Raw genomic sequence first — 13,748 nt, forward strand, 5'->3', positions numbered from 1 at the left:
TAGAGTAGATCCAATTAATACAGTATTTTTAAAGATGAAATCAAAAGAAACTACTGTGAAGGCAGCATGCTGAGTGTCTAATTTGGACTTGGCAAGATTTGAGATGTTTTCCAGAAAAGGCAGCACTCACAGTAAGCCTTGAAAGATGAGTTCTGATCATGAGAAAATGTGAAGGACAGTAAGACTCCAGTTTATGAAGACACTAGTCAGCCATCCTAAGAAATCTGGATAAAAAAAGATATAGGCCCCAGAGAAAACCATTTCATGTTTGTTAGGAGACATAAGAGCTGAGGCTAGTTAGACGGTTAGAAGCCAGCTGAGAGATGCTGACGGATGGTTTATTAATATCACCTGCCTCTCAGTGAGAAGAGACGCTCCTTGAAGGCAGGTCTTGGCTTTGTTCGCTGCTCTTTGCATAACACTGGGAACAGTGCCTGGCATATAGTTCAGTAATTATTTGTTGAATGAATGAATGCATAAGTCAGTGAGAGAACAAGTGAATGAATGAGTTACTTCATTAATTAACTGAAACACTGCAAATGCAGGAGAGAAATCAGAAAGAAACACCTGCCTCAGGATGGAACTTTCTTTCTCTGCTGACACGCGCCACAGCCAGGGCCTTTCCAGGTGCTGGCAGCAGGCGACACTTGTTGGGAAGCCGTCAGATTTTCTGATCTGGGCTCTTTCCAGCCTCCATGGCATCTGCTTCCTTCCTGTCCCTCATCTTCAGAGATTGACAGACTCTGGCTTCTGGGTCGAATTTGTCCTGCCACCTGCGAGCAAAGAATGTTCTTTATTTTTTCAAATAGTAGGGGGTGGGGGAGTGGGGAAGCAAAAGAATAGCAGCTTGTAAGATGTGAAAATTACATGAAATTAAAATTGCAATGTCTATAAATAAAATTTTATTTATATCCCAGCCACGACCATTTGTTTACATAGTGTCCGTGGAGTTGAGACAGAGGCTGTATGCCCCAAACACAAAGTGAAAAATATTTCCTCTCTGGCCCTTTGTGGGAAAAGTTTGTCAACCCCTGAACTAGAAGAGCTCTCGGGAAAGGCTTTGAAGTTTATTCACAATAAGACATAAATTATTAGTGAAAGTTCCTAAAATATACTTTAAAAAATATAACAGGTAAGACAAAGCATCAAATTAAAATGAGAAATGAACAAACAAGAGAGAGGAAGAGACATAAATATTCATGTTGCTGTCTATTATGTGCCAGATCATCAGATAAACACGTCTTTCAACAACATTATCTCCTCTCCCTCCAGCAAGGCCATCAGACAGGCATCACTATTTTTTTTAATCATTTTTAAAAATTAAAATTAATTAATTTTTAATGCTGTGTTACTTCATGTGTACAAGATAATGATTTTTATATATATATATAGTTTTCAGGTTTATATATTTATATATATATAAACTATATACATATAGTTTTCAGGTTCTTTTCCATTACATGTTCTTGAAAGATATTGAACATAGTTCCCTGTGCTATACATTAGGTCTCTGTTGATTATCTATGTTATATATAGTGGTGTGTATTTGTCAATCCCAGACTCAATTTATCCCTCCTCCCCCTTTTTTCTTTTGGTAACCATAAGTTTTTTTTTTTTTTTCTATGTCTGTGAGTCTATTTCTGCTTTGTAAATAAATCCATTTGTATCCCTTTTAAATTGGATGACAACTATAAGTAAGATCGTATGGTATTTATCTTCGTCTACTTTCTTCAGTTAGTATGATAATCTCTAGGTTTGTTCATGTTGCTGCAAACGGCAGTTTCCTTCCTTTTAATGGCCGCGTGGTATTCCATTGTGTATTTGTGCCACATCTCTTTTTCCATTCATCTGTCAACGGACATCTAGTTTTCGTCTCTGTCCTGGCTATTGTAAACACTGGAGTGTGTGTATTTTTTCTCATTTTATAGATGAGTCTAAATTCAGAGGCTGAATGACATTCCCTGGGTCACAAAGCCAGCGTAAGACAAAGTCAGGATTTGACCCTACAGTAGTTTAGCTTGTAAACTACATCCTCAGCTGTAACTTTAGAATTTCAGACACTAATGAGCAGGTCATGTTGGACATATACAGGGGAGAAAGGAGTTACCCTCTGCCCTTGAGATCATAGTTTCTCCAGGGCAGGAAGATGAAGAAATGAGAACCCATGAAGTTGGCCCAGGTGTGAAAGGAAGTACATCTCCGTCCCACATCATGATGTGACCCTCTGGGCAGAGGATCAGTGCTGGGCAGCTCTGTTCAAACATTAGAGCTGCCGGTCATCCACTGGAGCTGATCTTCAGGTGTGAACGAGACCTCCAAAACAGATGGGCACATGACGATTTTATTAACCCAGGAGCTGACAGCTTCATGATTGGCAAATGAGGGGTGGAGTTTTGGGGAGAGAATGAATGATCCAAAAAAGCTTCCCATAGGATGATAACAAAGAGGAACTCCCCAAGGGACATAGCAACAGTGGTCGAACAGACATCTTAGTTGTTAAAGGAAAAATAGAGAGACTGTGGATTGGACAGGGATTGGGAGTTTTGCTTTTAGGCAGGGAATTGGATCCAGCAGACAGTCTTGGCTCTGGAGGATGAGGATTGGAATAATGAATCACACAAAGCCAGATACCTATGGAGCTGCCCATCAGGGTAACCTCATGTCTGCATTGCTGGCTGAGCAGTGACGGTAGATCTTTTGGTTATGTGAGTACCGGGCTGGCTCCAGGGGACGGCTGTGAATCTGGCTCATTGAGGATGGTTGTACCAGCTGGCTCTGCTGTGAAGGTGGGTGCCTGTGTCAGCTCCACAGCCTGGGAGAATTGTCCCAGAAGTTCCTGTACCACGCACACTGTATCACGCTATTTCCGAAGCACACAGGAGATGGTGGGGGGGGTGGTGGTCAGGAAAGTCCAGTGGCTAGACCGAAAAGCCAAAGAGAAGCTTGATTCTCTGGGGAGCCCCTCTCCCCACGCTTGACCTGCAAAGCACACGCACTTTCCACGATTCTGTCTAAAAAGAAGTGTTTAGACTCAGCTGTCAAGAAAGTGTTCTTTTAAAAAATGTATTGCGGTCCACTGAGTGAGGAGGAGGAACTACAGACATCTGCTCTCACACTGGCAATGGCATGAGGGGACGACAAAATTTCAGCAACTGAAATGTTACAAAGAGGATCATTATTTCCCCAACGCTGCTGGTATCTGCAGGACGTGTACAGGTGACCCAGTGGAAAATAAGATACACGTTTAAATCAGTTTGGTAAAAGCTGGGTTACATAATTGCAAACAGGTTCATTTAGTGCAGGATTTCTCAGAACTTTTAAAATGCTTTTTGTAGGCTGGGAATTTCTCAAAGGCAAATGGACATTGTCCCAAATGTATCTGATGGTGGAGCACCCCTGCCCCCACCCAGGCATTATCATATCACTCATGGGAGCAGCATTAGGGGAACGTTTGAGAAAACACTGGTCTACCCTAGTGGCTCAGATGATAAAGAATCTGCTTACAATGCAGGAGAGCCGGGTTCGATCTCTGGGTCCAGAAGATCCCCTGGAGAAGGAAATTGCAATCCATTCCAGTGTTCTTGCCTGGGAAATCCCAGGGACAAAGGAGCCTGGTAGGCTACAGTCCATGAGGTCACAAATGGTCAGACACTACTGAGTAACTAACACTTTCATTTTCACACTTGGGAAAACACCAGCCTAAGCATACCCTGAAATTTCAGCAAGACTAAAACAGTCACAATTTCATCCTGTTTGGAGGAGATTGCAAATATGTGCTTATGGCAGGAGATTTGTAAGTGAGCCCTCAGCACTGGTTAACTTGGGAGAGAAAACAGTTTTTCATGCTCAGGCCACTCTATACAGAGTCCTTTTGCCTGAGTGAGAACCTGCAGTCATAATGGATTCATCACAGGAAACGAGCCAGTCAACACGCAGGCATCCCAGGGAGCACGGTGATTAGGAAGCTGGGGAATCATCTGCCCAGGTCTTGTGTCTGGAGAGCTATTTCTCATGTTTTCTTTTTAAAAAATTTTAAAATTATTTTAGCTCAGTTCAGTTCAGTTGCTCAGTTGTGTCTGACTCTTTGCAACCCCATGGATTGCAGCACACCAGGCTTCCCTGTCCATCACCACCTCCCGGAGCCTACTCAAACTCATGTCCATTGCATCAGTGATGCCATCCACCCATCTCATCTGCTGTCATCCCCTTCTCCTCCCACCTTCAATCTTTCCCAGCATCAAGGTATTTATTTTGATTTATTTTTGACTGCACTGGGTCTTCATTGCTGAGCATGGGCTTTCTCTAGTTGTGGTGAGTGGGGACCCTCATTGCAGTGGTTTCTCTTGCTGAGGTTTACGGGCTCAGTAGTTGTGATGTACTGGCTTAGTTGTTCAATGTTATGTGGGATCTTCCTGGACCAGGGATCAAACCCACGTCCCCTGCGTTGGCAGTCAGATTCTTATGTACCCCTAGGGAAGTCCCACTTCTCTCATTTTCAGTTTCCTTGGAAAGCTTGGAGGATTTTTCTAGGAACAGATTTGTTACCATACTGACCTCTCCATCAGAGCACTTAGTCAAACTCCCAACTGCTTGTACTCTGAAAACCCTGAGCTCAATGACCCAAGACAAAACCAGAGGGGCCCTGGGGCCAGAAGGCACCAAGTGACACCAAGACCATAGCAAACCCTCTGTCTCCAAAGTCTGGGCTTCCCCTCAGTAAGAGGACTGATGCTCCTTTTTTCTCTCCAATCTGCCCAGACAGTGCTTCAGCCACTTTGCTTCTGGGTCTTCTGAGACCCTTCCTGGGGCGCAGTTCATTGTCTGTTCTAACCAGACCCTTCTTGGCTTCACTTTACACATTTACATCATCAACTTTCAACACCAATTGTATGTAAGCATCTTTCCCCAGATCTCCTCTTATTTTTGCTTGTTTTGCCCACTTCCACAATTCATTGATTCCTTTTTGTTCATTGTCTTTCTTTTAAAATACCAATATTTATTTAATGCCCCTGCCTTTGGGCCTCTTAATCTGACCATTTTCTCCATCTTCCCATGGCTTCTAATACATTTGGGAAATTTTCTAATCCTCATTTCAGGATTTTATCTCTCTAGATAAAATATTCCAATGTTTAAAGACCAACATCCTGCAAATGTGGTATAAGTGAGAAGTTTTAGTGTATAGAATGTGTCAGCTATTCACAACAGCCAAGACATGGAAACAGCCTGCTGCCCATCAACAGACGAATGGAGAGAGAAGATGTGGTCATATAGACAATGAAATATTACTCAGCCACAAAAAATGAAATAATGGCATTTGCAATAGCAAGGGTGGACCTAGAGATTATCATCCTAAGTGAAGTGAGTCAGAGAATGACAAATATTATATGTAATGGCTTATATGTGGAATCAAAAATGATACAAATGACATCATCTATGAAACAGAAACAAGCTCGCAGACTTAGAGAACAGACCTGTTGTTGCCAGGCTGGACTTGGAGCAGGGAAGGATGGACTGAGGGTTTGGGATTAGCAGACAAACTACTTTATGTATAGGATGGATAAATGACAAGGTCATGCTGTGTAGAAAAAATTAACAATGTAGTGAATCAACTATATTTCAATAAAATAAAAATTTAAAAAAAAAAGGACATGTTTGTATTAAATTGGTTATAAAGAAAGCCGTGTAGTGGGGTGATTAAGAGCTCAATCTGTGAGACAGCCTGTCAAGGAGTGAAGGGCTTGTTAGCTGTGACTCTGGACAAGTAACTAATCTTTCTGGGCCTTGTTTTCCCCATCTATAAACTGGGGAAAATAATACCCTGTACTTCATTTGGTTATTATAAGGAGCAACTGAATTAACATATCTAAAAAGCTTACGGCAGCACCTAGAACATAGTGAGTGCGCACAGTCATTAGTGAACGCACAAAATCATTAGCTAGCATTATCTCCACCATTTAGAATAACCAAAGCATCTCAGAATAAAGTGCGGAGGTTTTCAGGTTTTTTTTTCTTTCTGTTTTAAGGCCCAGATTATGTAAAAGATCACCTCCCTCAAGTTGCTCAGCACACTGCCTATATAGGAGAAAAGCGTCCTGCAATAGAGAAAACGGGAGATCTCAGATATTTATGGAGGCCTGCCTCGAACAGAAGCTTGCCAGCTAAATATAAACCCGAGTATGTTGGTGAAATTGGCTGGGGAATACCAGAGTATGATTTTATCAACAAAACAAGGCTTCAGACTGGCTTTCACATCAAGGTATTGCTCTTAAATTTATGCTCCTCCTCAAACATTGTTTGCTTTTTTTTTTTCTCCTCCCAATGAATAGTCAGTTTATTTTTTCCAGACTAATTTTACAACTAATTTATTATTAAAATTAATTGAAGCAGATAACAATACAGTCAAAATCAAGTAAACAGAAAAAGTTTTAAGTACCTCACTGTGATTTCTAGCCTTGGGTATAATGTCATAAGGACTGTTACTAGCAAAATGCTCCATCATGTATTGAAAAATCAGTATGTCAGATTTTCAAAAAAAGACTTGCTTTCAAATAAACACCAGGAACCATCAAAAAACAAAAACAAAAACAAAAAATCTCTGAGTGATAGCTGTTTGGTATCCATAATATTAAATATGTCTCCAAGACTTCTTCACATTAAACTTTTTCACATCAAATGTATTGATCTAGGAATTGGAAAAAAATCATTATATTTGTAGGGCTTCTGTTTTACCATCAATACAGTAAATGATAACAGCTTTCACTTGCCCTCCCTACAGTTTTCTGATTTAAATGCTTTCTGAGTTTGCTTCCATAGGAAACGTTGTGTCCTGGACTTGTCCTTGAGAAGCAAAGGGATTCGAGTTTGTGCAAAAAAATGACTGTGTAGATAAAAGTACTTGGCTGCCATCACCCTCTTTAAGTCCCTTGAATACATGAGAGGAGGGGTGTGAAGAGAAGGAAGCCGGAGGCAATGCAAAAGCATTTGCACTTGGCTTTGGCGCGCATCCAGATTCCCCTATGCGGTGACATTCACACACATTCCTCCGCTCTTGGGCGGCTCGGTGAGTGGGTGGTGGTAAAGCAGCAGTCTGTGCTGGACGTCATCCACAAACCTAGAAACCAGCCCCAGAGATTCAAAACCCACTGTGCCGATCGTGCCTCTAAGTCAGGCCATCCAGGGCGGGTAGCGGGAGGGCTCTGAGAAAGCCTGCCTTAGGCGTGAGCACAGCCAGTCTCCTCTGAAACAGGAGAGAGCACAGGTGATTGATTTTAGAAGCAAAATCTGAGGAGTCAGACTTTTTCCCTGCCAGGCCTTTGCCTGGAAATTGAATATGTATCAGTGACGCAGCAACAAATTGAATATGTATCAATTGCCTTAATTCCTGAGGCAGTTAGTGCAACCTCCTGTGCATGCTTGCTCAGTCATCTGGCTCTGAGACCCCATGAGCTGTGGCCCTCCAGGCTTCTCTGTGCATAGAATTATCCGGGCAAGAATACTGGATTGGGTTGCCATTTCCTCTTCCAGGGGATGTGCCCAATTCAGGGATCAAACCTGCACCTTCTGCTTTGGCAGGCAGATTCTTTACCACTGAGCCACCTGGGAAGCTCACAGTATTATACAGAATGGTTAACAAAGTTAAAGCCTTTTTCTGGACCAACCTTCGGCAGTACCCGAGAGCAGCTGGGAGCTCAGGCTTTGGGGTCAGACAGCGTGGGTTCCACTCCTGCCTCTGGTCAGGTTCAGCTCTGTGACCCTGGGCTCTGAGTTCACCTCCCTGGGTCTCTGAGCCTCCTCTGCTCCATGTGGTGTTTAGGTGTTCACTTCCTGAGACCACTTGAATTCCTATCCCACCCCTGCCACCTCCTAGCTGTGAGAGATCTTGGGCCAGTTCCTCAAAAGCGCTGTGTCTCTTCATCATGGACCTAAGCGTTTTCCTTACTGGGCTGTCATGAAGAAATATCTGCCAACTGCTGGGCACAGTGTCTGCCACACAGCCAGGCTCTAGGTCTGGAATGCTTCTTAACTTCCCAACATAATGTTTTCCTGCTACTGCTGCTGCTAAGTCGCTTCAGTCGTGTCCGACTCTGTGCGACCCCATAGACGGCAGCCCACCAGGCTCCGCCGTCCCTGGGATTCTCCAGGGAAGAACACTGGAGTGGGTTGCCATTTCCTTCTCCAATGCATGAAAGTGAAAGGTGAAAGTGAAGTCGCTCAGTTGTGTCTGATTCTTCGCGACCCCATGGACTGCAGCCTACCAGGCTCCTCCTTCCATGGGATTTTCCAGGCAAGAGTACTGGAGTGGGGTGCCATCGCCTTCTCTGACTTACATACTAAACCCAAAAAATGAAAACACTTTTAGCTTAAGTTAGGAATAAAAGGGAATTTCCTAATCTGATATAGATTATCTACAAAAAAGGCGATTACAATACTGATACTTGATAAAACAGTGAAAGCATTTCTCTTTAAGACCAGGAACAAGACAGTTCAGGTCAGTTCGGTCGCTCAGTCGTGTCCGACTCTTTGCGACCCCATGAATCGCAGCACGCCAGGCCTCCCTGTCCATCACCAACTCCTGGAGTTCACTCAAACTCACGTTCATCGAGTCAGTGATGCCATCCAGCCATCTTATCCTCTGTCGTCCCCTTCTCCTCCTGCCCCCAATCCCTCCCAGCATCAGAGTCTTTCCCAATGAGTCAACTCTTCGCATAAGTGGCCAAAGTACCGGAGTTTCAGCTTCAGCATCATTCCCTCCCAAGAAATCCCAGGGCTGATCTCCTTCAGAATGGACTGGTTGGATCTCCCTGCAGTCCAAGGGACTCTCAAGAGTCTTCTCCAACACCACAGTTCAAAAGGATCAATTCTTTGGCACTCAGCCTTCTTCACAGTCCAACAGTCACATCCATACATGACCACAGGAAAAGCCATAGCCTTGACTAGACAGACCTTAGTCAGCAAAGTAATGTCTCTACTTTTGCATATGCTATCTAGGTTGGTCATAACTTTTCTTCCAGGGAGTAAGCATCTTTTAATTTCATGGCTGCAGTCACCATCTGCAGTGATTTTGGAGCCCCCCAAAATAGAGTCTGACACTGTTTCCACTGTTTCCCCATCTATTTCCCATGAAGTGATGGGACCAGATGCCGTGATCTTCGTTTTCTGAATGTTGAGATTTAAGCCAACTTTTTCACTCTCCACTTTCACTTTCATCAAGAGCATGGATGCCGCAAATCCTGATTTTTTTTCATTTAGCTTTGTTCTGGAGGTCTTAACCATAGCAGTAAGGAAAAAAAGTATAAAATGTGAAAGATTGAAATAGAAGAAGTAAAACTATCATAATTTGCTAATATGTTTGTCTACCTAGAATACCTCAAAATATAAGCGAATTTGGTAGTCAACAGGACACAAAATCCAGGTGTAAAAATCAATTTTATTTTTATATACCAGAAACAAACAGAAAATGCAGCAAAACAGGGTACTACTTACAATATCATCAGCAAATATTAAGTATGTAGGAATAGATCTTAAAAAAAAAGATGTTCTGGTACAACCTTGTAAATCAACTATACATCAATAAAAAGAAAGGTGTTCTATACATGGAGAAAAATAATAAAACTATTGAAACAGGATGTAAACAAGTGGAGAGATATATTGTGTTTGTGAATTGAAAGGTTCAATATCATAAAGACTGAATCATAAAGATTCTATATCAAATTTATCAGATGGATAAAAATAATTTCCATGTAATTACAATAAAAACCTCAACTTTTCTTCTGCAAAAAAAAAAAAAAAAGACTCTCTAGGTATCATTCTTGTTGTGTTGTGAGTTATAAAGGACACAAGGAACATACTCAGCACAGTGCCCAGCAAGAGGTTAACACCCCGATGTCAGTAGTTAGGACTATGGTTTTGTATTTAATGTCAGCCAGTGCCAGTGACACAGAAAAAGGGCTCAGGCTCCTAAACTGCACCCTGTTCCACTCAGGCAATGAAGATGAAGATCAGAAACTTGGTTCAATATCAAAAGAGATCACTAGTGAGAAGAGAATGCACCAAGAGCAAGGCAGCCTATTCGCAGAGTCCAGAACTTGGGTGGCGTTGAGGCTTTTCTCAGGTGATGCCCAGCTTTTGTGCACAGCCCTCGAGTTGTGCCTGTCTTGAGTATGTGGGGCTGTGAATCCAAGACCCATGTCAGCCACAGCTTAGCCTTCCAGGAAGGGATTTATTCCGTTTCTTTGGATGAAACGTCACAGATGGTTCTAATTCTCAGCCCTGCTTGGTTGTGTGGTTCTCATAACCTGGTGGGACTGCGTGTGAACCAGACAGAGCTCTCCCCACCTAGGGCTCACGTGGAAGCTGTCCTTGTTTGGCACAGGCTGTGACGGCTTGTCAGCTGTGCCCCAGCATTTGACAGTAAATATTTTCAAAGATGTATCTGTCTTAAGTTTGATTTTTGTGTGTGTGTGTTGTACTCTGTGGCATGTGGGATCTATTTCCCTGATAAGGGATTGAACCCATACCCCCTGCATTGGAAGCATGGAGTCTTAACCACTGGACCACCAGGGTTAAAGAATTCCTTGGACTTAAAACTTTATCATGAGAGCAAAAGGATGCACTGAGAATGACTGTACATACTGTACTCTTGCCTGGAGAATCCCATGGACGGAGGAGCCTGGTGGGCTGCAGTCCATGGTGTCGCGAAGAGTCGGACATGACTGAGTGACTTCACTTTCACTTCTCACTTTCATGCATTGGAGAAGGAAATGGCAACCCACTCCAGCGTTCTTGCCTGGAGAATCCCATGGATGGAGGAGCCTGGTGGGCTGCCGTCTATGGGGTCACACAGAGTCGGACACGACTGAAGCTACTTAGCAGCAGCAGCAGCACAGGTCAAGATCCACATACGATTTACCTACCAGTTAAGGCCTAGGATTTGTTACCAAGTTTGTTCATTCCCCCTCAACCCCCTGGCCAACCGCATACCCAGGGCCTGGCTCCATTCCCCCCTTCCTCTATATCCAGGACAGCCCCAGATTCGGACTCCTTATCCTCGCAAGTCCCCAGGGTGCCTCTTCCAAGCAATGAGAAGAAAGTGACATTTGAGCTTATACACACTCATCCACTAAGCCTAGAAATGAGTCCCTAATCACAAGTAAAATGTGAGTGCCTGTGCCGTGAATTCGGTCTCCTCGCCTAGGAGCTGGACCATTCCTTCACGCGATGTAACACAGGGCAGCGTCTCCATCCATGCCCTTTTCCCTCTCTGGCTGCCTGTCCTGGGTGGTCTTCGATCCCACCCCCTACCATCTGCATCTATACGAGTCCCACCAAGGTGGCGCTCTGTTTCTGATTGCAGAGACTCTTCAGTGGCTCCCACTGCAATAGCTCAGAACCTGGATTTTAATCACAAACTTTCATCTAGTGGGTTTTTATAGCCTGAACAGCTGCTCTTCCTAATTCACTGCTCCAGGTTCCTGTAAGACCGGCTGCTAAGAAAGCTCGGGCACCTGCAGTAGACTTGGTGACATGCCTGGGGCAGCTGCTTCCTGCCCGGTCATGGTCTCTCCTCTTTGGAGGCACTGGAAAGGGGTTGTAGGTCATCTGGATTTGGGTAGAAAGATAACTTCCAGGTTGAGTGACACCTGAAATATTTCCCCACATTCTCAGAGGTCAGTAAAAATCACAACATCAGGTCTCTTTTCTGGGTCTTCATGTGTTTAGCTATTTCTTACTCTGGTGGGGGGCCACAATGCAATGATGATACATGTGTAATAAACCAGTGAAGATCACTGCTTTTGTTATTTTCATAGATTTAAGAGCAGTACATTTTTGTTTTTTTAATGGATCTGGTCTCTGACAAACTATATGTGTTGTTTATACAATGATATATGGAGACCAGGACTTCCCTGGTAGTCCAGTGGTTAAGAATCTGCATTCCAATTCCAGGAGATGCAGGTTCAATCCCTGGTTGGGGAACTAAGATTCCACCTGCCTCGGTGCAACTAAACCCTTGCAGCACAACTAGGGAGAAGCCTATGCACCACAACAAAGATACAAAGCAGCCAAAAGTAACTAAATAAACAAGTAAATACATAAATATTTTTTAAAATATATGGAGACTATTGAAATCTTTGGTTTCAAACTGAGGAGCTTCTCTAAGTGGTCCATAGGTGGGCATGTGTCCCACCCATGGGCTTTCATTAATCCAGGTCTTGTCGTGTCCCTTTTCTGCTCCTGCATCTGACCTCATGGCTAGATAATTTAAGACACTTGGCTTTCCCACAGAAACAATGTGATACTGGACTTGAGGACGGACTCTTCTCAGGTATAATCCCAATGACCATAGTAAATCAATTAGTCATATCAGATATTACAGCCAATATATCATACAGTGTCACACCTTGAATGATGTGTAGAAGGTAAGAAAGAGAACCATGGGGATGCATCAGGAATATATGTATATGGGATACAGTGTGAGATAATAAAAAGGACATTTTTTTGAGGTTTTGAAATTTCTGCCTCCTGTTTGACCCAAATTCCTGAGTGAATACAGAGGGCTTCTCTGAGTTTGATGGACATGGGAACAGACTTCTTGATAGCCATTCAATAAATTGATCCAAGGTTGGTTTCTTCATGAAACATTTTTCTCGCCATGAATTTATTTAGAGAAAGTAAACACAAAAGAGCTGTTTTTGTGGGGATGTAAACTGTTGTACCCACTGTAGAGAACAGTATGGAGTTTCCTCAAAAAACTGAAAACAGACTCAGCAATCCCACTCCTGTGCATACATCCAGACAAAAACATAATTCACACAGATCCCTGCACCCCAGTGTTCATTGTGGGACTGCTTACAATAGCCAGGACATGGAAACAATGGAAATGTTCAACAGATGGCTGGATAAAGAAGATGTGGTACATACCTACAACAGATTATTACTCAGCCATAAAAAGGGGTGAAGTAGTGCCGCTTGCAATAACATGGAAGGGCCTAGAGATGGTCAGACTGCGTGAGTAAGTGAGATGGAAAAAGAAATTCATCATATAGTATCGATTCTCTGGTTGTACTGCATGGATTTAGTTGTGCTGAGGCATGCGGGATCTTAGTTCCCCAACAAGGAATTGAACCTGCAATTGGAAGGTGGATTCTTAACCACTGGACTACCAGGGAAGTCCCAGTCTCCATATTTTTGTATAAACAGCACATATAATTTGGCTGACCAGATCCATTAATAAAAAAAAAAAACAGTGGAATCTAAAGTATGACAGGAATTGACTTACTTATGAAACTTACTTATGAAACTGTGTCATAGACACAGAAAGCAAATTTATGGTCACCAAAGGGAGAGGGGATGGAGGGAGGGATAAAGTTAGGAGTTTGGGATTAATAAAGACACAAGAATGCTCAAACTACTGCACAATTACACTCATCTCACACGCTAGTAAAGTAATGCTCAAAATTCTCCAAGCCAGGCTTCAGCAATACATGAACTGTGAACTTCCTGATGTTCAAGCTGGTTTTAGAAAAGGCAGAGACACCAGAGTTCAAATTGCCAACATCCGCTGGATCATCGAAAAAGCAAGAGAGTTCCAGAAAAACATCTATTTCTGCTTTCTTGACTATGCCAAAGCCTTTGACTGTGTGGATCACAATAAACTGTGGAAAATTCTTCAAAAGATGGGAATACCAGAGCACCTGACCTGCCTCTTGAGAAACCTGTATGCAGATCAGGAAGCAGCAGTTAGAACTGGA

The 13,748-nt window shown here is 43.0% G+C and overlaps 1 protein-coding gene across 2 annotated transcripts in view; it reads left to right on the plus strand.

The window, feature by feature from the left end:
- SPMIP2 (sperm microtubule inner protein 2) overlaps positions 1 to 13,748 on the plus strand; it is a 136,143-nt gene that overhangs the window by 53,402 nt on the left and 68,993 nt on the right. The window contains exon 2 of one of the 2 annotated variants that reach the window (XR_011445969.1): positions 6,024 to 6,256. The exons of the other annotated variant lie outside the window; for it this stretch is intronic. The gene's annotated coding sequence lies outside the window, so the exon portion shown is untranslated. Of the gene's footprint in view, positions 1 to 6,023; positions 6,257 to 13,748 lie in introns of those variants that run through there. 2 annotated transcript variants of the gene reach the window in all.

The sequence above is a fragment of the Ovis canadensis genome, chromosome 17 (genome assembly GCF_042477335.2).
Source record: "Ovis canadensis isolate MfBH-ARS-UI-01 breed Bighorn chromosome 17, ARS-UI_OviCan_v2, whole genome shotgun sequence".
NCBI lineage: Eukaryota > Metazoa > Chordata > Mammalia > Artiodactyla > Bovidae > Ovis > Ovis canadensis.